We start from the raw sequence: 25,126 nt of genomic DNA on the forward strand, positions 1-25,126 counted from the left end.
GAGGTAACACAAAAATCCCTTAAAGAAATAAAGAAAAACATAACCAGACAGATGAAGGAAGTGAACAAAACAATCCAGGATCTAAAAATGGAAATAGAAACAATAAAGAAGTCACAAAGGGAGACAACCCTAGAGTTAGAAAACCTGGTAAAGAGATCAGAAACCATAGGTACAAGCACAGAAGAGAGAATATCAGGTGCAGAAGATACCATAGAAAACATTGACACAACAGTCAAAGAAAATGCAAAATGCAAAAAACTCCTTACCTAAAGCATCCAGGAAATCCAGGACACAACGAGAAGACCAAACCTAAGGATAATAAATATAGAAGAGAGCAATGACTCCCAATTTAAAGGGCCAGTAAATATCTTCAACAAAATCATAGAAGAAAACTTCCCTAACCTAAAGAAAGAGATGTCCATAAACATATAAGGAGCCTACAGAGGAGGCAGAGGCAGGCAGATTTCTGAGTTCAAGGCCAGCCTGGTCTACAGAGTGAGTTCCAGGACAGCCAGGACTGCACAGAGAAACCTGTCTCAAAAAACAAAACACACACACACAATGCTACAGAACTCCAAACACATTAGACCAGAAAAGAAATTCCTCCTGTCACATAATAGTCAAAATACCAAATGCACTAAACAAAGAAAGAATATTAACAGCAGTAAGGGGAAAAGGTCAAGTAACATATAAAGGCAGGCCTATCAGAATTACACCAGATTTCTCAACAAACACTATGAACGACAGACCCTAAGAGAACACAAATGCCAGCCCAGGCTACTATACCCAACAAAACTCTCATTTACCATAGATGGAAAAAACAAGATATTCGATGACAAAAACACATTTACACAATATCTTTCCACAAATCCAGCCCTACAATGTATAATAGATGGAAAACACCAACACAAGGAGGGAAACTACACTATATCCTAGAAAAAAACAAGAAAGTAATCTTCTTTCAATAAACCCAAAAGATGATAGCCACACAAACATAAAAATAACATCAAAAATAACAGGAAGCAACAACCACTATTCCTTAGTATCTCTTAGTATCAATGGACTCAATTCCCCAATAAAAAACATAGACTAACAGACTGGATACATAAACAGGACCCAGCATTTTGCGCATTCTGGTAACGTACCTCAGTGTCAAAGACAAACACTACCTCAGAGTAAAGGGCTGGAAACAATTTCCCAAGCAAATGGTCCCAAGAAACAAGCTAACAGCCAAGAGTAGACATTCTAATATTTGATAAAATTAACTTTCAACCAAAGTTATCAAAAAGAATAAGGAAGGACACTTCATGCTCATAAAAACAAACAAATAATCAAAACTATCAAAAAGAATTCTCAATTCAGACCATCTATGCTCCAAATGCAAAGGCACCCACATTCAAAAAAGAAACTTTACAAAAGCTCAAAGCACACATCACACAACATATAACTTCAACACACCACTTTCACCAATGAACAAATCATGGAAACAGAAACTAAACAGGGACACATTGAAACTAACAGAAGTTATGGACCACATGGATTTAACAGATATTTATAGAACATTTCATCCTAAAGCAAAAGAATATACCTTCCTCTCAGCACTTCACAGTACCTTCTCCAAAACTGACCATATAATCTGTCACTAAAAGGACCTCAACAGATATAAGAAGATTGAAATAATCCCGTGCATCCTATCAGATCACCACAGATTAAGGCTGGTCTTCAATAGCAACAAAAACAACAGAAAACCCGCATACACATGGAAGGAACAGAAATCCCATCTACACATGGAAGCTGAATGATGCTCTACTCAATGATAACTTGGTCAAGGAAGAAATAAAAAAAAAGAAATTAAAGAGTTTTTAGAATTTAATGAGAATTAAGGTATAACATACCCAAACTTATGGGACACAATGAAAGCAGTGTTAAGAGGAAAACTCATAGCTCTGAGTGCCTCCAAAAAGAAACTGGAGAGAGCATACACTAGCAGCTTAACTGCACACCTGAAAGCTCTAGAACAAAAAGAAGAAAATACAACCAAGAGGAGTAGACAGCAGGAAATAATCAAACTCAGGGCTGAAATCAACCAAGTAGAAACAAAAAGAACTAATCAAAGAATCAACAATACCAGGAGCTGCTTCTTTGAGAAAATCAACAAAATAGATAAACCCTTAACGAGACTAACCAGAGGGCACAGAAACAGTGTCAAAATTAACAAAATTAGAAGTGAAAGGGGAGATATAACAAGAGAAAGTGAGGAAATTCAAAAAAAAATCATCAGATCCTCCTATACTCAGCAAAACTGGAAAATCTGGATGAAATGGACAATTTTCTAGACAAAAACCAAATACCAAAGTTAAATCAGGATCAGATAAACCATCTAAACAGCCCCATAACCCATAAAAATAGAAGCAGCCATTAAAAGTCTCCCAACCAAAAAAGAGCCCAGGAGCAGATTGGTTTAGTGCAGAACTCTATCAGACCTTCAAAGAAGACCTAATAGCAATACTCTTCAAACTATCCCACAAGATACAAACAGAAGAAACACTACCCAATTCATTTTATAAAGCCACAATTATGCTGATACCAAAACCACACAATAACCCAACAAAGAAAGGGAATGTCAGACCAATTTCCCATATGAATCTCGATGTAAAAATACTCAATAAAATTCTCACAACCAGAATCCAAGAATACATCAAAACAGTCATCCATCGTGATCAAGTAGGCTTCATCCCAGGGATGCAGGGATGTTTCAATATACAGAAATCCATCAATGTACTCCTCTATATACAAACTCAAAGAAAAAATACACACAATCATTTCTTTACATGCTGAAAAAGCATTTTACAAAATCCAACACTCCTTTGTGATAAAAGTCTAGGAAAGATCAGGAATTCAAGGCTCATACCTAAAAATAGTAAAAGCAATATATAGCAAAATGGAGAGAAACTTGAAGAAATCCCACTAAAATCAGGGACTAGACAAGGCTGCACTTTCTCTCCCTATCTATTCAATATAGTACTCAAAGTTCTAGCTAGAGCAATTAGACAACAAAAGGAGGTCAAAAGGATACAAATTGGAAAGGAAGAAGTAAAAATATCACTATTTGTATATGATATGATGGTATACCTATGTGACCCTCAAAATTCCACTAGAGAATTCCTAAAGCTAATAAACAACTTCAGCAAAGTGGCTGGATATAAAATTAACTCAAACAAATAAGTGACCTTTCTCTACACAAAGAATAAACAGGCTGAAAAAAGAAATTAGGGAAACCACACCCCTCACAATAGTCACAAATAATATTCATACCTTGGTGTGACTCTACCCAAGAAAGTGAAAGATCTGTATGACAAGAACTTCAAGTCTCTGAAGAAAGGAATAGAAGAAGATCTCAGAGGATAGAAAGATCTCCCATGCTCATGGATTGGCAGGATTAATATAATAAAAATGGCTATCTTGTCAAAAGCAATCTACAGATTCAATGCAATCCCAATCAAAATTCCTACTCAATCCTTCATAGAGTTAGAAAGAGCAATTCTCAAATTCATTTGGAATAACATAAAAACCCAGGATAGTGAAAACTATTCTCAACAATAAAAGAACTTCTGGTGGAATAACGACCCCTTATCTCAAGCTGTATACAGAGCAATAGTGATAAAAACAAAAACAAAAACAAAAACACCTGCATGGTATTGGTATAGTGACAGGCAGGTAGATCAATGGAATAGAATTGAAGACCCCAAAATGAACCCACACACCTATGGTCACTTGATCTTTGACAAAGGAGATAAAACCATTCAATGTAAAAAAAAAACAGCATTTTCAACTGGCAGTCAACATATAGAAGAATGCAAATTGATCCATTCTTATCTCCCTGTACAAAGCTCAAGTCCAAGTCGATCAAGGACCTCCACATAAAAACAGATACACTGAATCTAATAGAAAAGAAAGTAGGGAAAGTCTCGAACACATGGGCACAGAGGAAAAGTTCTTGAACAGAACACCAATGGCTTATGCTCTAAGATCAAGAATCAACAAAGCTTCTGTAAGGCAAAGGACAATATCAGTAGGGTAAAACAGCAACCAAGATCTTTACCAATTTCACATCAGATACAGGGCTAATATCCAATATATACAAAGAACTCAAGAAGTAAGACTCCAGAAAACCAAATAACCTTATTAAAAACCCAGAGCAGAGATAAACAGAGAATTCTCAACTGAGGAAACTTGAAGGGCTCAGAAACACCTAAAGAAATATTCAACAGCCTTAGTCAACAGGGAAATGAAAATCAAAACAGCCCTGAGATTCCACCTCACACCAGTCAGAATAGCTAAAATGGAAAACCCAGGTGACAGCAGATACTGTCAAGGATATGGAAAAAGAGGAACACTCTTCTACTGCTGGTAGAATTGCAAGCTGGTACAACCACTCTAGAAGTCAGTCTGGTGGTTCCTCAGAAAATTGGACCCAGCTATACCACTCCTAGGCATATACCCAGATGATGCTCCAACATGTAATAAGGACACATGCTCCACTATGCTCATAGCAGCCTTATTTATAATATCCAGAAGCTGGAAACAACCCAGATGTCCCTCAAGAGAGGAATGGATACAGAAAATGTAGTACATTTACACAATGGAGTAGTACTTAGCCATTAAAAACAATGACTTCACGAAATTCGCAGGCAAGTGGATGGAACTTGAGAATATCATCCTGAGTGAGGTGACAAAGGAACAAACATGGTATGTACTAACTGATAAGTGGATATTAGCCCAAAAGTTCAGAATGCCTGAGATCCAAGTCACAGACCATATGAAGTTCAAGAAGAAGGAAGACCAAAGTGTGGATGCTTTACTGCTTTTTAGAAGTGTGAACAAAATACCACATGAGGAAATATGGAGACAAAGCATGGAGCAGAGACTGAAGGAAAGGCCATCCAGACACTGCCCCACCTGGGGATCCATCCCATATACAGCCACCAAACCCAAATGCTATTGTGGATGCTAGGAAGTGCTTGCTGATAGAAGCCTGATATGGCTGAAATGATTTGAGAGGCTCTCCCAGAGCCTGACACATACAGAGGAGGAAGCTCACAGCCAACCATTGGAATGAGTTTGGGGGTCCCTGATGGAGGAGTTGGAGAAGTGACTTAGGAGCTGAGGGGGTTTGCAGCCCCATGGAGGGAACAACAGTATCAACAGGCCAGACCCCACACACACACCAGAATTCCCAGGGATTGGACCACCAACCAAAGAATACACATGGAGGGACACAAAGTGCTGGCTGCATATGTGACAGAGGATGGCCTTGTTGGACATCAGTGGGAGGAGAGGCCCTTGGGCCTGAGGGTGTTTACTGCCCCAATGTAGGGGTAGGAATGCCAGGGCAGGAAGAAGGGAGTGGGTGGGTGGGTGGGGGAGCACCTTCATAGAGGTAGGGGGAGGTGGGAGGGGGAGGGAGATTCTGAAGAGACCTGGAAAGGGGAAAATATTTGAAATGTAAACAAAGAAAATATCCAATAAAAAATTGTTAGTTTTTCCTCTATGAATTCCCTGAAACACACATATTCATGATAGAGTATTTGTGACAGTGGTGACAATGACTGCTGCTGCTGCAGTTGCTACTACTACTAACACACACACACACACACACTGGCCTGTTTAATCAAGAAATCCTCCAATAAGGGACAAGGACAACATGCTAATCAAAACATTCATCTTTTGAGCCTAGAGGACTATCTGATATGAGGCACAAAACACAGTGATGTCCAGGTCATGCTGCTGCCAAGGACCATATCTGGGTCCCAGGTCCTGCTGAGCCAGGGATTGAGATCAATGACCTATGTTACCACGAAAGGCCATTCAGATTTCCATGGTCTGTGCTGCAGCCTGGGGCCATGTTATCTATGAGCAGTGTTTCTACCAGGGGTCATATTGAGGTGACTACACTGTCACCTGAGACCATATTGATGCTCATGGTCCAGGCTGCCTCTGAGGGCCTTGTCTGGGTCTGTGTTCCTTCTGCAGCTGGGGGCCATGTTCATGGTCTGTGCTGTCACTGAAAACCATGTGGAACTATGTTCCTGTTGGCTATAAAGAGAGAGGAAGCTACTTTTGCAGTAATATTGATGACAGCAAATATATGGTTAAAAAGGAGGGACAATGAAAGACTTCTGTGACAATCCCTACCCCAACCCTCCCCCTGAAAAGTAATAGCCTAAATAGAAAGCCATCAAGAGAACTCTTTTAAAATGTGATAAGGATGTTAAAGTGTAGTTTTACACAATTAATGGTTTCTAGCAGAAGGTGGTCAGGAGAGAAAGGACTTAGTTCCATTTAAGAGACAGGCCACTGAGAGTTTGACCATGATCCAGTGAGTATAAACATCATAAATTAGACTTTTGGTAGAGTGGGAGATCACAAGAGTGGGAGGGTGGGCACTGAAGGACTGGGAAGTAAGTGTGAACAAGATGCATAATGTGAAATTCCCAAAGAATCAATAAAAATACTATGTTGGAAAAAGGGGAGAGAAGGTCTTCTTTTACATACTGATTATTTATGCTTGAAAGTGAGTCAATGCACCTATTAAAGATAGACCTTTGCTTGACAGTCTATGCTTTGATGCTTCTGTATTCATAACTCAGTGTCACAGATTTCTCTTCTCTATATTTTGGAAAACTGATTCGTAAACATTTTATAGTAAGACCACAGAGGAAAACTGTCTTTTTACCAAGAAGCAGATAACACCTACTCAGTGGATTTTTACTTGTGCTTTGATTCATGCATGCGATGTTAAAGTTATTGATATCCAAACTTGAAATTTTAATTAACTGAGGTTTCAAAGGGGCAACTGTGTGTCTTAAGACTCCGCTCCACAGCAGCTAGTTGGGCCCACGTGGGCCAACGATTGGCTGGGAGGATGAGAAAAATGACTTTACAATAATGTTTTTTCTGGCCAAAGAATTGTCTTGGGCACCACTAATTTTTAATTACCAATTAACAACAATTATAAAAGCTTTCTTTATTTTTTGTAAAACCTTTTGCAGCAAATCAAAACACCAAATAACAAAAGGATACTGTCTCTGAATCTTTTGGGTGAGAGCAAGGATTTAAGGTAAACTTCCCTTGAGAAGCATTAGTTAATAAAATACTTTTCACTTAGGAAACAATATATACTGAAAGATTAAAACTTTTGGCTTCTTGTAAAGAAGCAGAAACAATAAACATTTTTCTTACATAATGTAAAGCTATATTAGCCATACATAGAGGCAAAATTTTCTAGTGATTACCAGTTTACTAGAAGCAAAAATCTTTGAATTTAAGCATTATTTTAAACATCTGAATAGATCTGTAACACTGTTAAAAAGAAATTTTCTTGAACACAGGGAAAAACTTTTTTAGGCATTGTTTGCAAAACAAAAGAAAAGGCCACAAGCCGCTCTGGGACTGCCCAGAGCCCTGTATTGACTCAAAGGTAAAATACTTTTTAATCTGAGCATTAATCTTAAATTTGCAATCAAACTGCGAGCTGCAGTCAATGGAACAATGGCAGTTTTAACCATAATTTTTAAGTTTTTGTGCAAGGTTAGGATAATATCTACAACTTTGGGAAAGCAAAACCTATGTTTAAAACAATTTATCACTGTTAAAATCAATATTAGAAGCATTACTATCATATTACGAAGTTTGGATATCAATTAATACCTATGAATACCTATTAAAGCAAGCTTTAACGCTTTAATAAAGAGGCATTGCTTTATATCTTATCTTAAATTTTACTATTTAGGATAGGAACCACATTAATCATTATCTAAACTAGAAATATCTTAAGAGACTCAGCCTCTGAAGCTTAATCTCAAACTTTAACTCGCTTCAGGGCCTCACCAACTTTCTCCCAGGTTCCACAATCTATCGTTTCTTCTTCTTTGAACCATGGACAACAGCTATCTATCTTATCTAAAAAATTTCTTACTAATTGTACTTCAAGCCTTACTCCTTTTTCCTTAAGCAACTCCTGAAAACTAAACACAATCGCCTGATCCATGATTTTGAACCCTTCTTTCTTCCACCTAAGCAGTTTTCTAAAAAACTGTGGCACACCGCCTGTCTCCGTATCTAGTTCCGATTTACGAACTGCTGACCCCAAGCAGAACCAGTGTTGGGTCAGCACTGCTTCAAACTTGTTCGTATCCTACCGCATCCCCAGCAACACTCTACAAAACTGAATTTTTTTTAGGCTAGCGCTAGCATGTGTACCTGTCCGTTGCTCCGATGCTCCTCCGATACGAAGATTCTTTCCTTTCTTGTGGAGCTCCACACAGCAGTCGTTTCTCTTAACATCCCTCTGCCATTCTTCAGGTCCCTGTTCGGGCGCCAACTGTTGCGGCCCGCCCGCGGTCCACAACACGAACGGTTCACTGAGAATGGCAGTTCCCTGCAAAGAGAGGAATCTAGACGGGGCGGAAGAAACAATGGAGTCAAGACAACATTCGGATCAAGACTCAATTTAATATTTCCAGACACCCAGTTTATAAAGGAAGGGGGAGGGAACCCAATTTCCCGCCAAGTAACTCAGGGTCCAGTAGCAGGACGAACACGTGTGTGCCTCCAGGCAGCAAGGGCAGGTTCCAGCAGTGGGCGTGGCAGGACGAATGAGCCGGTAGCTCCACCCTTGAGCAGGCAGGTTCCAGGCTGGGGGAAGGGAGGCCACAGTATATGGGGAGTGCAATTATTCAGCTGGAATTCATTTCTAGAGAAACATTCTCTTTAACTACTATGATTCTGTTTCTTAATGATTGCTGTATATAATTGCACAGATAAAAATAGCTGCTCAGAAAATGCATATGAACTCATAGAGACTAAAGCAGCATGGGTCTGTACCGGGTCCCCTTCATATATACTACAGCTTTCAAGTTAGTACTTTTATGGAACTCCTAAATGTGTGAACAAGTGGGTCTCTAATTCTTGTGTCTACTCTTGGTGCTCTTTTATTTTTATGTTGGCTTATCCAATTTCAATATGATAGAGTTTGGTTTTATCTTATTATATTTTATTTAATTATGTTTTGTTATCTCTTAGAAGCCTGTTCTTTTCTAGTGAAAGTAGATCTAGACAGAAGAGGTAGGGGAAAGCTAGGAGGAGTAAAGGGACAGAAAAGGTTATTCAGGTTATAGTGTTTGGGGGAAAAAATCTATGTTTAATAAGAGGGAAAAATAGAAACAATGATAATCTAAAAATCAAAGGGAAATGAAGAACAAACTTAAACAAGGCAGTGGGATGTGACAGACAAGAGGTCCAGGGAAGACTAGAGATCTAAGAAAAGCTTGAAGGTTCCCTGGTCACCAACTTCCCTAGGGGCTGATTAGTAGACACTGGTGAATTTAACTCCAACTTTTAGCAAAGACAAAACCCTTGTTTTGTGCTCAGAAAAACTCAAAGAAAGGGCTATGCTCCATGTTTGCAAACTGTCCTTAGCACAGGGAACAATGAAAATAATCAAACACAAATGAAAAAGCAATCATCAGCAGGAAGAAAACACAGGAAGTGGCAGTCACAAGAGCAGAAGCTTCTGGGACCTAACAAATGTTGATGCAGAAGCTGAGCTTCTCCAGTGAGAAGGAGAACAAGTCTATTTATTTTGCATAAAAAAAAAAAATAGGTACCACAGAAATGGAGCAATGGCTCAGCATTTTTTAATATTTATTTAATTAGGTATTTTCGTTACTTACATTTCCAATGCTATCCCAAAAGTCCCCAATACCCTCCCCCCACTCCTCTACCCACCCAGTTCCACTTCTTGGACATGGCTTTCCCCTGTACTAAGGCATATAAAGTTTGCAAAACCAATGGGCCTCTCTTTCCAATGATGGCCAACTAGACCATCTTCTGATACATATGCAGCTAGAGACATGAGCTCTGGGGGTACTGATTAGTTCATAATGTTGTTCCAACTATAGGGTGGCAGACCCCTTTAGCTCCTTAGGTACTTTCTCTAGCTCCTCCATTGGGGGCCCAGTGATCCATCCAATAGATGACTGTGAGCATCCACCTCTGTGTTTGCTAGGCCCCGGGATAACATAACAAAGACAGCTATATCTGGTTCCTTTCAGCAAAATCTTGCTACTGTATGCAATGGTGTCAGCGTTTGGAGGCTGATTATGGGATGGATCCCCGGGTATGGCAGTCCATGATGGTCCATCCTTTCGTCTCAGCTCCAAACTTTGTCTCTGTAACTCCTTCCATGGGTGTTTTGTTCCCAATTCTAAGAAGGAGCAAAGTGTCCACACTTTGATCTTTGTTCTTCTTGAGTTTAATATGTTTTGCAAATTGTATCTTGTATGTTGGGTATTCTAAGTTTCTGGGCTAATATCCACTTATCACTGAGTACATATCATGTGAGTTCTTTTGTGATTAGGTTACCTCACTCAGGATGATGCTCTCCAGGTCCATCCATTTGCCTAAGAATTTCATAAATTCATTTTTTAATAGCTGAGTAGTATTCCATTGTGTAAATGCACCAAATTTTCTGTATCCATTCTTCTGTTGAGGGACATCTGGGTTCATTCCAGCTTATGGCTATTATGAATAAGGATGCTATGAACATAGTGGAGCATGGGTCCTTCTTACCGATTAGAACATCTTCTGGATATATGCCCAGGAGAGGTATTGCAGGATCCTCCAGTAGTACTATGTCCAATTTTCTGAGGAACCACCAGACTGATTTCCAGAGTGGTTGTACAAGGTTGCATTCCCAACAACAATGGAGGAGTGTTCCTTTTTCTCCACATCCTTTCCAGCATCTGCTGTCACCTGAATTTTTTTTTTTCGAGACAGGGTTTCTCTGTGTAGCCCTGGCTGTCCTGGCACTCACTTTGTAGACCAGGCTGGCCTCAAACTCAGAAATCCGCCTGCCTCTGCCTCCCGAGTGCTGGGATTAAAGGTATGCGCCACCACGCCCGGCCTGAATTTTTGATCTTAGCCATTCTGACTGGTGTGAGGTGGAATCTCAGGGTTGCCTTTGATTTGCATTTCCCTGATGATTAAGGATGCTGAACATATTTTCAGGTGCTTCTCAGCCATTCGGTATTCCTCAGGTGAGAATTCTTTGTTTAGCTCTGAGCCACATTTTTAATGGGGTTATTTGATTTTCTTGAGTCCACCTTCTTGAGTTCTTTATATATATTGGATATTAGTCCCCTATCTGATTTAGGATAGGTAAAGATCCTTTCCAAATCTGTTGGTGGCCTTTTTGTCTTATTGACAGTGTTTTGCCTTACAGAAGCTTTGTAATTTTATGAGGTCCCATTTGTCGATTCTCGATCTTACAGCACAAACCATTGCTGTTCTATTCAGGAATTTTTCCCCTGTACCCATATCTTTGAGGCTTTACCCCACTTTCTCCTCTATAATTTTCACTGTCTCTGGTTTTATGTGGAGTCCCTTAATCCACTTAGATTTGACCTTAACAAGGAGATAGGAATAGATCAATTTGAATTCTTCTACATGATAACAACCACTTGTGCCAGCACCATTTGTTGAAAATGCTGTCTTTTTTCCCCTGGATGGTTTTAGTTCCCTTGTCAAAGATCAAATGACCATAGGTGTGTGGGTCCATCTCTGGGTCTTCAATTCTATTCCAATGGTCTAATTGTCTGTCGATATATCAGTACCATGCAGTTTTTATCACAATTGCTCTATACTCTAGCTTTAGGTCAGACATGGTGATTCCACCAGAGGTTCATTTATCCTTGAGAAGAGTTTTTGCTATCCTAGGTTTTTTGTTATTCCAGATGAATTTGCAAATTGCTCTTTCTAATTCATTAAAGAATTGAGTTGGAATTTTGATGGATATTGCATTGAATCTGTAGATTGCTTTTGGCAAGATAGCCATTTTTACTATATTTATCATGCCAATCCATGAGCATGGGGGATGTTTCCATCTTCTGAGATCTTCTTAATTTCTTTCTCCAGAGACTTGAAGTTCTTATCGTACAGATCTTTCACAACCTTAGAGTCAAGCCAAGGTATTTTATATTATTTGTGACTATTGAGAAGGGTGTTGTTTCCCTAATTTCTCTCTCAGCCTGTTTATCCTTTGTGTAGAGAAAGGCCAGTGACTTGTTTGAGTTAATTTTATATCCAGCTACTTCATTGAAGCTGTTTATCAGTCTTAGGAGTTCTCTGGTGGAATTTTTAGGGTCACTTTTATATACTATCATATCATCTGCAAAAAGTGATATTTTGACTTCTTCCGTTCCAATTTGTATCCCCTTGATCTCCTTTTGTTGTTGAATTGCTCTGGCTAGGACTTGAAATACTATGTTGAATAGGTAGGGAGAAAGTGGGCAGCCTTGTCTAGTCCCTGATTTTAGTGGGATTGCTTCCAGCTTCTCACCATTTACTTTGATGCTGGCTACTGATTTGCTGTAGATTGCTTTTATCATGTTTAGGTATGGGCCTCGAATTCCTGATCTTTCCAAGACTTTTATCATGAATGGGTGTTGGATTTTCTCAAATGCATTCTCAGCATCTAACAAGATGATCATGTGGTTTTTGTCTTTGAGTTTGTTTATGTAGCGGATTACATTGATGGGTTTCCATATTTTAAACCATCCCTGTATCCCTGGAATAAACCTACTTGTTCAGGATGGATGATTGTTTTGTTGTGTTCTTGGATTCGGTTAGCAAGAATTTTATTGAGGATTTTTGCATCATATTCATAAGGGAAATTCATAAGGTTCTGAAGTTCTCTATCTTTGTTGGATCTTTCTGTGGTTTAGGTATCAAAGTAACTGTGGCTTCATAGAGTGAATTGGGTAGAGTACCTTCTGCTTCTATTTTGTGGAATAGTTTCTGAAGAACTGGAATTAAATCTTCTTTGAAGGTCTGATAGAACTCTGCACTAAACCCATCTAGTCCAGGGTTTTTTTTTTTTTTTGGTTGGGAGACTGTTAATGACTGCTTCTATTTCTTTAGGGGATATAGGACTGTTTAGATCATTAACATGATCCTTATTTAACTTTGGTACCTGGTATCTGTATAAATTTTGTTCATTACATCCAGGTTCTCCAGTTTTGTTGAGTATATCCTTTTGTAGAAGGATCTGATGGTGTTTTGGATTTCTTCAGGATCTGTTGTTATCTCTCCCTTTTCATTTCTGATCTTGTTAATTAGGATGCTTTCCCTGTGCCCTCTAGTGAGTCTGGCTAAGGGTTTATCTATCTTGTTGATTTTCTCAAAGAACCAGCTCCTCATTTGGTTGATTCTTTGAATAGTTCTTCTTGTTTCCACTTGGTTTATTTTCCCCCTGAGTTTGATTATTTCCTGCCATCTACTCCTCTTGGGTGAATTTATTTCCTTTTGTTCTAGAGCTTTTGTCTACTCCTCTTGGGTGAATTTATTTCCTTTTGTTCTAGAGCTTTTAGGTGTGTTGTCAAGCTGCTAGTGTGTGCTCTCTCTAGTTTCTTTTTGGAGGCACTCAGAGCTATGAGTTTCCCTCTTAGAAATGCTTTCAATGTGTCCCATAAGTTTGGGTATGTTGTGGCTTCATTTTCATTAAACTCTAAAAAGTCTTTAATTTCTTTCTTTATTCCTTCCTTGACCAAGGTATCATTGAGGAGAGTGTTGTTCAGTTTCCACGTGAATGTTGGCTTTCCATTATTTATGTTGTTGTTGAAGATCAGCCTTAGTCCATGGTGATCTGATAGGATGCATGGGACAATTTCAATATTTTTGTATCTGTGGAGGCCTGTTTGTGACCATTTATTTAGTGCATTTGTTGTTCTGATTATTATGTGTCAGGAGGAATTTCTTTTCTGGTCCAATCTATTTGGAGTTCTGTAGGCTTCTTGTATGTCCATGGGCATCTCTTTCTTTAGGTTTGGGAAGTTTTCTTCTATAATTTTGTTGAAGATATTTGCTGGCCCTTTGAGTTGAAAATCTTCATTCTCATCTACTCCTATTATCCGTAGGTTTGGTCTTCTCATTGTGTCCTGGATTTCCTGGATGTTTTGAGTTAGGATCTTTTTGCATTTTCCATTTTCTTTGATTGTTGTGCCCATGTTCTCTGTGGAATCTTCTGTACCTGAGATTTTCTCTTCCATCCCTTGTTTTCTGTTGCTGATGCTCACATCTATGGTTCCAGATTTCTTTCCTAGGGTTTCTATCTCCAGCGTTGCCTCACTTTGGGTTTTCTTTATTGTGTCTACTTCCCTTTTTAGATTTAGTATGGTTTTATTCATTTCCATCACCTGTTTGAATGTGTTTTCCTGTTTTTCTTTAAGTACTTCTACCTGTTTGGTTGTGTTTTCATAGTTTTCTTTAAGGACTTGTAACTCTTTAGCAGTGCTCTCCCGTATTTCTTTAAGTGAGTTATTAAAGTCCTTCTTGATGTCCTCTTCCATCATTGTGAGATTTGCTTTTAAATCCGGTTCTAGCTTTTTGGGTGTGTTGGGGTGCCCAGGACTGGGTGAGGTGGGAGTGCTGTGTTCTGATGATAGTGAGTGGTCTTGGTTTCTGTTAGTAAGATTCTAACATTTGCCTTTCACCATCTGGTAATCTCTGGAGTTGGTTGTTATAGTTGTCTCTGGTTAGAGCTTGTTCCTCTCCTGATTCTGTTAGCCTCTATCAGCAGACATGGGAGACTAGCTTTCTCGAGAGTTTCAGTGGTCAGAGCACTCTCTGCAGGCAAGCTCTCCTCTTGCAGGGAAGGTGCACAGCTATCTGGCATTTGGACCTGCCTCCTGGCAGAAGATGAAGGCCTGAAACAGGGCCTGTCCCAGAAGCTGTTAGCTTCTGTAGTCCACACTCTCACCTATGCATCCCCAGGTGCTATGGCCAAGCCCTGGTGGGTGGGGCAGACACTCTCCTCTGGCAGGGAAGGTGCCTGGATGTCTGGAGCCCAAGATGGGGTCTGCCTCAGAAGCTGTCCTCTAGGGTCCTTTGGGCTGTCCACCAACTCTGCACCCAAGGTGACCAGGTGCTGGCTCTGAGGAAGGGACTTGTGACCCTGTTCACTTCGGGTTTTCTGCTTCCCTAATGCTGTCTCAGGTCCTGCATGATTGGAATGGAACAGAAGTTGTGTTCTACTCACCAGTGGTTCTAAGATCAGGTGGAGAGTCCTCTAGGGACCTTGGGGGTGCCCGCCGACTCTGCACCCAGGTGACCTGGTGCTGGCACCAACTGGAAGGGACTTGTATGGCTCAGCATTTTAAGAGTGTTGGCTGCTCTTCCAGAGAAACCAAATTCAGTTCCCAGGACCTTCATGGTGCCTCATGACCAGGTATGTAACTCCAGTCCCAGGGAATCTTATATCCTCTTCTGACCTTTGCAGGCTCCTACACACACCAGGTACATATACATACACACTCAGGCACATAACTATACAAAATAAATAAATATTTTTAAAATATTTTCAAAGTATAACCAATGCTCTATTTTTTTGTAGGTTTAGCATCTGAGAATTCAAAAAACAAGGGATAAAAAAAAACCTCCCAAAATTGTGCTTATATCAAATATTCAGAGACTTTTTTTAATCTATTGCTAAACAATGTTACATAATTACTATTGATATAACATTCACATTGCATTAGGTAGTATAAGTAATCTACAGGTGATGTGGAGGATATTTGTAGGTTCTGTGCAGATATTATACCATTTTAAATAAAGGTCACGAGCATTTGTATAGATTGGCACCCCCTCAGGTCTTGAATAAAATCAATAAGACTAAAGACTTCCTCCACTCTCCCCACACTAAAAATACAAGGCTATGAATGCATAACACAGAGTAACAAGATCTAGCAAAAATTCTATGCTTCTGATCCATGACAGAGCTTAAGGAAAGACACCAGTTCTCACCCTCTCCTTTATATCCTCACCTGCCCATTCCTTCTTTCTCCCAGTCCAATCTATGGACAGTATGAACTCTACAACATTTTCCATCAAGTGTCTTTAAATCTCAGAAGATGTTGAAATTCTGTTCAGGAAAGTATCAGAATTACCACAGGAAGCTGGGATTTCTAGCACCTGGGAGCATTTCAGGTTTCTGAGTTCCTAGAATCTCAACAAAAAACAGTCCCAGTTAATTCAAAAAACAAAAAACAAACAAAAAAAAAACCCTTCCTGGCAATTCCTGTCTCTAACCTCACAAAGCCCCACATATGAATCACCCAAATTATCCTGAAGAAACTGGTTATCTGTGCCTCTTGTCCTCGCCATCTGTTACTTTGAGGAGTTCTGTGGGTGTAGCACAAGAATTGGAGATTGGGGAAGAGCCTGAGCCTGGTCTAACCATTTGGAACTAGATCCTGTTATCCAGAAGCAGGGAATGGCATATGCCTGAGAAGACAGCTGTCTACAACTCCATTTCCCTAATATGTATATATGTGAGTGTGTGTGTGGGATGCCATATACGAATGTTTGTGTGTGGGTAAGTGCTCCCATTCATGAATGTGGAGGCTAGAAGCCCACACAGGATATCTTCTATTTCTTTCCACTTGTGAAAGCCATCTGTTGAAGAGCACAAGCATTCTCTCCCAATCTACATTTTCCCTGTATGCTGTCCTAGGAACAAGTCTTAGGAACCCCACATGAGCTACATGGAAGAGTCAAGGTCTACTCTCAGACAATTCACCAAAAAACCCCAGAGACTGGACACTTTCAAAAATATGTGTAGAGGGGCCAACAAGATTGTTCCATAGACAAAGGTGCTTGCCATACAGAATGAAAACCTACAGACCAGAGTTTGGTCCCTGGAATCCATGTAAAGGTAGGAGAAGAGAACTGCCTTCACAAAATTGACCCCTAAATGTTGTGGATAACCCTGGTGCTGTTTGTATTTTGATGCTAATTCTGCTTCCCCAAGAGGGGCTGCCTGGGAGTGAATCACAGACTCAGGACTTCATGTGACCCTTCTAAGGAAAAAGATTTCTAGGACACCAGTCACTGAGTGAGTAGGCAGGACTTCTGGGTCTGACAGAGGGAGGGCAGAGGCAGGAGAAAGGGTGGGCATTTGGACAGGAAGGATGGTGGAGCAAAAATGTAGGGAGCAGAGACCCCTAGTTCGGATAGCAGATCTGTTGGGATCTTAGAATGGCTTACTATTTTAGGATGCTAGTTTCTGTGCCTGTCAATTGTGTTGCTTTTTGATTCTAAACTAAGATTATGTGGTGTTTTCCTTCATGCAGAAACTTGACTGAGTTCCAGAGAAAATGTACTATGGTGGGATACTCCAGTCAGCCACGGGAATTTGCAAGTGTGGGGCTGGTGTGGCAGTGACCCACCATGGGAACTTAGGGAGCTCGGTGGAGAGATTTTGGAGCTCCATGTCAGATAGTCTCAACAAGATGAGAACAAGGGCAGCCTGTGCCTTGCCAGAGATAGTGTAGATTGCATTTTTTTTTACATTTTCCGCTACACCTAAACTTGACACATATACCATGATACATGTGTGAAAAACCAGCCCAGACCACTAGAAGAGAAGAAGCTTCTCTGACTATATTCACAGGGCAAACCCCACAGATATTCTAGCAAAGAGTGCGGTGGAAAAGCAGCTAGAGGAGTAAGTGTATCAGTAGTTAAGAGCACTTTCTACTTTTGCAAAGGGCCTGAGTTCAGTTATAAGCACCCATGTCAGCTAAGTCAAAATTCTCTATAACTCCATTCCAAGGGTCCAACACCCTGTTCTGGCACATGCACACACATACACACAAATGAAAAAATAATTTTTTTAAGCAATTCTGCTGGCCTCTAGAGTCTAGGGCAGGGTTGCTTGAGAAAGCACACTGAGGCATTTCTTAGACTGCTGGTAAATTGGAATCAGTAGACAGATTTGCTTAAATGGCAAGGTGTAGATAATATGTACTTTACATTATATGTAAATTTTACCTCATAAAAATATAAACAAATACCGAATCCTGGTTGATTAGTTGCTGCTTAATGTTTTTTTTTCCTCCTTAAGATTTACTTGTGTGTGTGTGTGTGTGTGTGTGTGTGTGTGTGTGTGTGTGTGTGTTGATACCTACAGTAGCAAGAAGAATTTGTTGGGTTCTCAGAGGCTAGAGTTTTGAGTCACTTGATATAGGTGCTCAGAACCAAATCCATGTCCTCTGGAAAAGCTATAAGCACTCTTAACTACTCAACCATCTCTCCAGACCCTAGTTAATTTGAAGTAGTGTTGTTTTGTTTTGTTTGTTGTTATTGTTTTAATGAGGATAAAGGTGGAACCCCCAGTCTCCAATAGATTAATGTAATTCATTTTACCTAAGCTTTATTCAAAAGCTTCCTGCCTCCTAGGCCTAGTTCTGAAGGTCTAGAGCTCCGCTCACTTGATTTCTTTTGACCTAAAGTTTCTACACTCCTACACTCCTATTATATAACACACAGCTGAGTTACACAGAGAAGGCAAGCATGGCCTTCTAACACACAGCTTGCCCTATTCAGGAAACCAGCCCTGAGACAGAGTAAAACAAGAGCTATTAAAACACCCTAACCCAAAACCCTGGCCCAGCATGGTGAAAGAATGCCAAGGAAATATTCTCGGAAGAAGGTATGACTGATCTGAATGCTGAAGGCCAAGGAAGAAGTGAGTCTATCGCCTAAGCATAGCATTAAAGGTCTTGAAGACAAAATGTGGAAGACAATATGTGAAGGGGGGAAGGCAAACAAACAGGTATGTAAGAATATGAAAAAATCATAATGTGACTGAAACAGACTAGAGAAGGGAATGAAGAGGAAGGGCTAAAGCCAAGAGCTGGAGAGATGGCTCAGCAGTTAAGATCCCTAGCTGCTCTTCCAGAGGACCTGAGTTCAATTTCCAGCACCCAAACGGTAGCTCACTACCTTTTGTAACTCTACACCAAAGTGATCCAGCCCCCTCTTCTGCCACTGCAGGCACTGCACACACATGGTGCACAAGATGGGTCAGCTCTCACACTCTCAGACCCTTGGGGCCAGCTAATCCATGACTTTACCATCAGGACAAGATTTACTGTGCTGCCCAGTCGAGGTGCAGGGTCCACTCTCCAGAGTGCTGCAGCTAGCCAGGGGAGGAACTGGCTCACCTGCCTGCCACAGAAGAATGGTATCACTTACACTCCTGCTATCGGGCCAGCTCTACTGTGCTGCCCAAGCAAGGTGCAAGGCCTGATCTCTCAAGTACAGAAGTCAATGATGGGTGGAGCCAGAGTGCCACACTCTCCAGAGTGCCACAGCCAGTGAGTGGCAGGGCCAGCTCTGCACAGCCCTTGGAAAACAACAGGGTCCCAGGTAGCAGCCCAGACCCTAGACATCCACATAGACATTATATTTAATAGTAATCTGAGCCAAAGACATCAACATAGACCCCCCTGATGCTACATGACCACAGATCCAGACCCTCAGCGGTAGCCTCAGGTGGGAGGGCAGGCTACTCACATAAGGCTACTACTCTCTACCCTCACATCTCTAGTTCCACCTCTCTTCATAATGCTCAAACCATTCTACTCATCTTTCTCTCCTATCACTCCACTGTATACTTACACATTATAGTGGCTCCCATTGTAGGCAGGCCACGCAACTGGTAGGCCTCTGGGTCTTGCCCCACCCACACTGCTTGGCATGTTGACATGCAGCCCACTGGGTTAGTGACTGGTATTCTTAAGATCAGAAAACAGGGTCCCATATTGTCTTCAGTTCCTGGAAACAGGTGAAGGAAGGGGATGGACAATAACAGCATATATATTCCTCACATTAACCTTGAAGTAATAAACAATTATTTCCCACTGTTAAATAAAAACAATTAAAGTAAAGCAGGTAACTTGCCACTTCCAAAGCAACACAGTAAGCAACAACAACAACAAAAAAAAGTCAAATCATAAACCTTTCTCCAGGTCTGTTTCTTCCAATACAAAGCAAACATGATTCCAAGCAGGGACAAACACCTTTGCTTTCCCCTTGATGGGGGCCTCTTCACACCATGGCTACCCTCCCCCTCCTGAAGGGCAAGTTGAGAGCTGACCCAATGTTCTCTGTACTTCACCAGAAGGATTTTATGGGGTAGAAAACCATTAGCTAGGTCTTATGATTGATGTGTTAGTCAGGACCTACAAAGGCTGGTTCTTTTCTAAAGAAAGAATTAATCTGATCCTCAGTCTAATGAGTTCACAGAGGTTCTGAAGGCAGCCTCTTGGAATGTGCTTGACCTACTCTCTGGGGACATGCCAGTCTTCCCACTTGTCCTGAGGAACCTGAATCTGAGAGAGCCTCCAGCTTCCACACTCAGGAAGAGATAGCTGATCAAAGTACTCCTGCCATAGCCCTCCCTAGAAACTGCTCACAGTCTCACCTGGACCCCAGATGTCATGAGACATGGAAGCTCTGGTGATAAGCAGAATGGCAAAGAGAAGTAAAGCATGCCGGGCAGGGTGGTTCCAGAACACCTATCCAGGACTTGCCTAGAAGGAAGACAAGAACCATCCAGGCCAGCTGGGTCCTGCTGACTTAACAGGTGGGTTTGAGGTGGAAGAACAAGAGGAAGAGCAAACACAGCAGCAGCATGAACCAGCAGCAGGGGCACAGCAGCCACAGGCCCTCTCAGGGCTCTCCCACTACACCCTTTCCTGAGTCCCCAGAATTAAACCATCTACAGCTGGCAAAAATATCACACATGCCTAGAACATGACACAGTCATAGTTAACCACTGTGGACAAACTGAAGCAGCCCATATTCCACACCTGTGATTAAAGACAAAAACATATTCATATAACATAACTAGATTTTTAAAGAAACCAAAATTCTCACTACATTTTCCCTTTTTATTAAAAAATGTTTTCCCCTAACATTAATAAACTATATGCAGTAAAACAAGTATGAGAACTATCAGGTTAAAAATTATATTTTCAATGTTCACTTCTTATCATAACTTCTGTTTACCACCTTTAAAACATCTTTTTAGACCCTAAAGCATTTTCTTAGATCCTAAACAACTTTGTGTCTTTAATATTTAATTTTAATAAGAAAAACTAGACTATAACTATCTAGTCTTCAACCCCATCAGAGACCTGACAAGGATAAATATTACCTGAGTTACCAGGAGGTACAGAGCAGGTAGCTTTCAAACTTTAGAAATGTCAGAGTCTGCTGGCTGCCTGGACAGTTGACTACCCAAGGTCCTTCTGTATCCTTGGAGCATCCATCTTCAGCGACAGGCCCAGAATATCTGACAGACTTTTCTGTGAAGCAGGAATTTTGAAGGACTAGCCTACCTTAGCTCTGCAAAGATGGGCAGTTGACTTCCCAGTGTCCTGCTTGTCCACAATTTGGACAGCATGCTGTCAGCAGTCAAGGTAAGGGTAGTTTTTTTGCCCAACATTGCCATGTTTGAAGTAAACTCCATGTAGAGGTTCTTCAGTGCCAATCATCTACTTTGATGTAGATTAGGGGTGCTGTCAGAAATAGATATGTCTCTCTGTCAGGGAAAAAAGCCTTTCATTATTAAAACATCTTAAATTCCATATTCTGTAGATCTCTGAAGCATTTGAAGACAATCTATCTACAGTATGTCTGGATAGACAAACATTGCTATTTCTAGCTATTTACTATCTGCTTAACTTTTAAAACATATGCAGAAGGCTAAATAAAGCTTATTTCTGTAATTAACTAGTACCTAAAAAGACTACAGGTAAGGTTACGTATAGGTAACTAACTACTAACTTGCATTTGTAATTATCCTAAAGAGTTTGTAATAGTAGTTTTCATAAGAATAGAACTTCACATTACGTTTTTAAATGCAGCATAAGTACATTAAGCAAGAGTTTAACAAAATAACCTTAAATTTCTATCAATATACAATCATCCATACTAGTGTAAAATACTTGAGACTTGTTGCTTTCTAAGTCTAAACAGAGATACAATTACCAACCCTTTTATTCAATCATCTTGTATCCCCCCCTTTTTTATGATCCCTTTTCCTCCTCCTTCCCCCCAACACTAGATAGGAGAGAAAGGATAGAGGGGAGACAGAAAAAAGAGAAAGCGATCCCTGATTCTAACCTCCTTGACTTTGTTTCTTCCCTGACCATGATCAATAATAACTTATAACCAACCCCCCTAAATGAAAACAAACATCCATAACCCACCAAATGACCAAAAAGACCCCAACCCACTTCTTGGGAAAGGGGGTGTCATGTTCTTAAATTTGTTTCCTGCTCTCTGGAGGTGAAGGCATCTTTTGGAAACTCTAAGAAAATTGAGTTATTAGCCCAGTCCTTGAAGAGCTAACTGTATACTTTGTTATCCAATCTCTGCAGGATAGGAAAGTGCAGGGCTTAACTAAAGTCCTGGCTGAAACAGTTTATGAGGGTAGACCATCTGAGCTAGCCATTTTGAAATGGACCTGAATGCAAATTTTTGAGGAAACACTAACTGGGGCAGTCTGTGAGGCTACTTGCTTTGTCTTCATTGGTGTCTGGTCCTTTTGCTCTGAAAATGCACAAACTTTCAAAGGTAACATGTAGGTATATTTCTGCATGTACGGTATGCACAAATCAGCTAAAGATGGATTTTCTGCTCTATGCTTCAGTAGGTAAAAAGTATTTATCAACTTTATACATTCGTTTTGGCTGTGTAACCAATCTGTAGTACAAATCTCCATCCATGCTATGTGAAAATATGGCATGTAATAATAAGCCATGAGGCCAGGTAGCCAAAAAAAGATTCATTGGCTATGCAGACACATTATCAATGAACCAAATGCTTTTCAGATCGGTGGAGATTTTGTTGTTGGTGGTTTTGGTTTGGGTTGGGTTGGGTTGGGTTTCTGTTGTTTGTTTGTTTGTTTGTTTGTTTGTTTTAATAACCTGGCAACTCTCAGCTTCAGAGTCTCAAGCTAGAGTCCCAAAGCAGCTTCCTGATGTCAAGAGATTATATTGTATGACCCTCCTGGACCTGCACTCACTTGACACCCTTTACCACAGTGTCTGCAAGCCCCAGGAAGCCTAGGTATTCTTAGAGAGAACCCATTGCCACATCAGAGTTAACCCACAGGCCATTTTGAGATCTGAGACTTTTAAAGCCTCACAATTTCTTTGCTTTTTTTCTTTCATTAATGTTATTTGTTTGTTTGTTTTTATTATTTTATTTATTTACATTTCAAATGTTGTTCCCCTTCCCAGTTCCCCTCCACAAGCTCCCCCACCTCCTCCCCCTCCCCTTTGCCTCTAAGAGGGTGCTCCCCCACCAACCCATCCACTCGCACCTCACCCCTCTAGCATCCCCTTCTTCTCTGGGGCATCTCAAGCCTCCACAGGACCAAGCTCATCCCCTCCCACTAAGGCCAGAAAAGGCAGTCCTCTGCTACATATGTAGTGAGAGTCTACAGCCCATGTATGCTCTTTGGTTGGTAGCTTAGTCTCTGGGAGCTCTGAGGGGTCCAGTTAGTTGACATTGTTGTTGTTCCTCTGGGGTTGCAATCCCCTTCAGCTCCTTCAGTCCTTTCCCTAACTCCTCTATAGGGGTTCCAGAGCTCAGTCCAATGGTTGGCTGTAAGTATCTGCATCTGTCTCAGTTAGACCCTGGTAGAGCCTCTCAGAGGACAGACATACCAGTCTCCTGTCTGCAAGCATGACATGGCATCAGCAATAGTTTGGTTCCTGCACATGGGATGGATCCCAAGTTAGGGTGGTCTCTTAATGTCCTTTCCTTCAGCCTCTGCTCCATTTTTGTCCCTGTATTTTCTTTAGACATGAACAATACTGGGTCAAAATTTTTTAGATGGATGGGTAGCCCCAGCCCTCATCTGGGGGTCATGTCTATTTACTGGAAGTAGTCTCTTCATGTTCCATCTCCCCACTGTTGGTCATTTAAGCTAAGGTCATCCTCATGAAAGTTCCTGGGAGCCTCTTAAATCCCAGGTGTCTGGTACTTTCTAGTGGTGGTTCTCACCACCATCACCCTACACTGCTGTATATTTCTATTCATTCTTCTGGCCATCTGGGCTTCTCTCCTATCTCTCCCCCATACCTGATCCTGCCCCTCTTTTTTACCCTCATTCTCCTCTCTCTCAACCAGGTACCTCCTTCTGTCTGCCTCCTGTGATTATTTTATTCCCCCTTCCAAGTGGGATTAAAGCATCCACACTTGGGCCTTCCTTCTTGTTAAGCTTCATATGGTCTGTGAGTTGTATCATGGGTATTCTGAACTTTTTGGCTAATATCCACTTATCAGTGACTACATATCATGTATGTCCTCACTCAGGATGATATTTTCTACTTCCATCCATTTGCCTGCAAAACTCATGATGACCTCGTTTTTAATAGCTGTTTTCTGTATCCATTCTTTGGTTGAAGGACATCTGGGTTGTTTCCAGCTTCTGGCTATTACAAACAAGGCTGCCATGAGCATAGTGGAGCATGTGTCATTGTGATATGGTGGAGAATCTTTTGAGTATATGCTCAGGAGTAGTATAGCTGGGTCTTCAAGTAGAAGTATTTCCAATTTTCTGAGGAACCACCAGATTGATTTCCAGAGTGTTTATACCAGTTTGCAATCAACCAGCACTGGAGGGGTGTTCCTCTTTCTCCACATCCTCTCCAGCATCTGCTATTGCCTGAGTTTCCTCTCCCCCAGGGGAGAAATTATTTTATCAGTAAGTATATTTTAAAAATAGCAAAACCTCTTTGAAGTTAAACACTAAGAAAATGTTAATTTCAAGCATAGTAAGAAAAATTATCAATAATATTTCCATGATGTTTGTAGAACATGATTTTAATATTTTCAACTGTTAATATTCAACAAACAGAATAATTAATTTAAGATATATTTTGTTGTTATGTCTTGCTTTTCATTTCAGATTTTATTAATTTGGATACTGTCTTCTGTGCCCTCTGGTTAGTCTGACTAAGGGTTTATCTATCTTGTTGATTTTCTCAAAGAACCAGCTCCTGTTTTGTTGATTCTTTGTAGAGTTCTTTTTGTTTCTTTTTGGTTGATTTCAGCCCTCAGTTTGATTATTCCCTGCTGTCTACTCCTCTTGGGTATATTTGCTTCTTTTTGTTCTAGAGCTTTCAGGTGTGCTGCGAAGCTGTTAGTGTAAGCTCTCTTCAGTTTCTTTTTGAAGGCACTTAGAGCTATGAGTTTTCCTCTTACT

At 40.6% G+C, this 25,126-nt stretch overlaps 1 long non-coding RNA gene across 1 annotated transcript in view; it reads right to left on the reverse strand.

The window, feature by feature from the left end:
* The window catches only part of LOC115030343 (uncharacterized), a 65,961-nt gene extending 49,913 nt beyond the window's left edge, over nucleotides 1-16,048 (reverse strand). The window contains exons 1-3 of the long non-coding RNA XR_015045597.1: nucleotides 15,882-16,048; nucleotides 15,098-15,341; nucleotides 8,263-8,456 (exon numbers count right to left, since the gene is read on the reverse strand). This is a non-coding gene — a long non-coding RNA (uncharacterized LOC115030343). The remainder of the gene's footprint in view (nucleotides 1-8,262; nucleotides 8,457-15,097; nucleotides 15,342-15,881) is intronic.
* Between the last annotated feature and the right edge of the window lie 9,078 nt (nucleotides 16,049-25,126).

This window comes from Mus caroli, unplaced genomic scaffold, assembly GCF_978045245.1.
Source record: "Mus caroli unplaced genomic scaffold, Mus_caroli_1 scaffold_16, whole genome shotgun sequence".
NCBI classification, from domain to species: domain Eukaryota; kingdom Metazoa; phylum Chordata; class Mammalia; order Rodentia; family Muridae; genus Mus; species Mus caroli.